The sequence below is a fragment of the Helianthus annuus genome, chromosome 13 (genome assembly GCF_002127325.2).
Source record: "Helianthus annuus cultivar XRQ/B chromosome 13, HanXRQr2.0-SUNRISE, whole genome shotgun sequence".
Classification (NCBI taxonomy): domain Eukaryota; kingdom Viridiplantae; phylum Streptophyta; class Magnoliopsida; order Asterales; family Asteraceae; genus Helianthus; species Helianthus annuus.
In genome coordinates this window covers 88088022-88091118 of record NC_035445.2, presented here as the reverse complement: position 1 = coordinate 88091118, position 3097 = coordinate 88088022, and the positions used below count along the sequence as shown (strand labels likewise).

At 33.0% G+C, this 3097-nt stretch overlaps 1 long non-coding RNA gene across 1 annotated transcript; it reads right to left on the bottom strand.

The window, feature by feature from the left end:
* Window positions 1-1489: 1489 nt before the first annotated feature.
* On the bottom strand, window positions 1490-1929 carry LOC110898527. The gene is made up of 2 exons (XR_002569470.2): window positions 1826-1929; window positions 1490-1542 (listed from the first exon to the last, which is right to left on the bottom strand). It is a non-coding gene; the product is annotated as an uncharacterized LOC110898527 (long non-coding RNA).
* Between the last annotated feature and the right edge of the window lie 1168 nt (window positions 1930-3097).

The window sequence follows — 3097 nt, the reverse complement described above, 5'->3', positions numbered from 1 at the left end:
GTAAATACCAAATGGCCTTAAAAAGCTCTGCTACAGATTGGCAACTAACTGACTTGCTAAAAAATGCGCAGTGTCATATGAGAAACTAAAGGAAAACATACTAAAACACGAAACGCAAACAAAACTCAAAATTAGGGCTTGCGTCAAGAACAGTGACTAATTCATCAACGGAACCCGGAGGATGTCACACCCGCTACTTTGTTTCCTTAATCCATTACTCTTACACAACATCTGATGAGGTCATCTTAAATTCCACTCACTCAATTCGATGTTTTTTCAAGCCATGATCATCGCTATCTTCACAATCTAAAATTTCCAACAAACATCGATTCATTTCTATTTCAGTTTAAAATGTGAACAAAACTACCAAAAAACATACTTGTGGTCGGCAACAACCATAGTTCGCGGGGGTCGTGCTCGTGGAATTCTCATTCTCTTTTTGTGAAACAAATGAAGTAGATATGATATATTAAAAAATAAAAAACTTACCATTATGGCATAGGTAGTTGAAGAACTCTGTCTTGCTGCGCTTCCGTCTTCCATACCTAAGCTCAACTATAAACTAAACCCTACATAAAATTATTTTTCTCAAGAAGAAAATTTATTGCAAATCAAATCAAATCAATATATTAATTGAACATTTATAAGTCAAATATAGTGAGCAAAGTGACATAAAACCTGTAAAACAGTTGCCTAAATCCAACCGTACATACAAACAAACTTAAATAAACCGGAGTAGCAGGCGACAACAAATTGAAAAATCTCCAAGTTATTGTCTACCTGTACCGAACAAACACATGAATCGAAACAAAATGAGATCGATTAAGAGAAAAGTTTCGGTATACAGACCTTCGCCGGAGAACTCGCCGGGAGAAATGTAACAGCATCGGCAAGATCTAATCAATCAAAAAGCACACCACCAGATGAAGAGATCGGAAAAAGTCCACGGAACCCTCAACGACACCGCCATCACTGTGCCCCCGTCGTCTCTCCACCCCCTCCTTTCTCTCTCTCTCTCTCTCTCTCTCTCGCCGCTTGGTCTCTCTGTCGTGTACTGTGCAGCATCATGCGATGGTGTGTTACCCGTCTCTCGCTCTGTCTCTGGAATCTTCTCTCATTCTCAAGAAGAAGAGGAAAAGGAATTCTGATATGAGTTTGGTGGTCTTTCTTGGTTTTCATGTAAAAAAAAAAAGAAAGGAGAGAGACACGTGTTTACCTTGCTATGCATCAGCCACCACGTGGCATTATCACAAAAAAAACTAAACCTTTAAAACCTAAATGCTCTAAGCAGATTAAAACACGTAATGATGTACAACCAATAAAAGAAACAATACAACAAACAAAACCAAAAACACAACCAAAGCTTAAAGTACAAATTCACAATGCACAAACATGTTGCAAAATTATAATATATAACTAGTAAACGAAAACACAGATCACTAAGAAGGGGTGGAGCTTCCATTGACGGTCTGTCTTTGCTGTTTATCTGCTACCTTTGCTGACTCATCTCTTGCATAAACTCCATTAACCTATTCCAACAAGCTGGTCATTAACATATATAACAAAGGGTCTTGATTTAAAAATTTTGAAATAAACAAACGAAGCTTTGATTTTAAATCTATCAAATATCATAAAAAGTATAAATCTAAACAAATTACATAAATAACAAAAGTAAGATCTTTAAAACGTGTTTCTCTCACACACATTTGTGCATGTGTTCTTGGTGTCCAGATGAACAAGATGAATATTGTTGTTTCTCTCTCCAAAACATCAGTTTTCTCTCTCTAAAAACAGAATTAAAAATGTGATGAGAGCAACACCTTACTTTCTTTTCTTGAAGAGCTTCGATAATTGCTTCGATCCTCAGATTTGGTGGCTTCAATAGAAAGGAATGAGTATAAGATCTACCCGGCGACATTAACGGGTTATATGGTGGATTTGTCTCCATGGACATTAATGGAGAAAGGAATAAATGAAGAAGTAGATTGTAAATGAAGATGTGCAGGACATTAATGGAGGTATTTCTTATAAATGAAAATGATAAAGATATTGAGTTAGAAAGATACATTGGGAAGATAAATGGGTAATAAATGTTGTCAAATCATAGTAGACAAAAGTCAATATATCTTTTTGAGTTGGGTAGTATAATGTTGAGTTTACCAAAGTGCCCTCAAAAGCAAAAAGAAAGATGGAGATGGCTGGGACACGTGGCCAATTGTAGGCCTTGTGATGGGTTTTCAAAGTTTTCTCAAAATAAAGGGTTTTCTCTAGAGCATTACCCTATATATATAATTGTGTATTCATAAAGTTAAATAATAAAAAAAGTATGTTAGTGTAAATAAATAACATATGGTTAGTGCGAAAGAAAAAAAAAAGCAATGTTTAAAATGAGAATACAAATGATAGATTGTAAAGAAGCTATTTGTTTAGGGACTAAAATAGAAAGGGAATAAGGTTTATGAACACTTGGAAGTTTACTTGTGCTTTAATATATATAATAACTAAGTTAGAAACTTTTACGATACACATCCTTAGGTTGCTAAAATTTTTAAATGAAAAAAATTATAAAAATATACGCATATCGTAAAAAATATACCGTCACCAATGCAATGTGATAAATGCAATCACAAACGTGCCTAGTCAGCAGTCACATCAGATTTTCACAAATACACTTAAAATAAACATTTTCTCTTCAATCCTACAAACATTTTTACCAATACTTATATTTCCACACCGTCGTCACTTTTACATTTATTTTTAATAATTAAGTTATAGCTATCAATATGCATTTTTTTCCGCATTATTTATATCGAAAGTTATAAAAAGAAAACATTAAACTTCTAACCACGAACATTAATATATACGTATCTTAAACTTTTGTATTATTTTTTTTTATTAATGTAGCATTAATAAACTTATGTTGTAAAATAAAACATTACATTGTTTTTGTTATTTTGTCCGGTTACTATATTTGAAATGAAAAAAAAATGATATACACGTCACTAAAGCTTATAATGTACAACTTATTTATCGAGGTCAAAATAAATTAAAACAAGAAAAGAGTAAAATAATAAAATAAATACAAAACAAATATAGG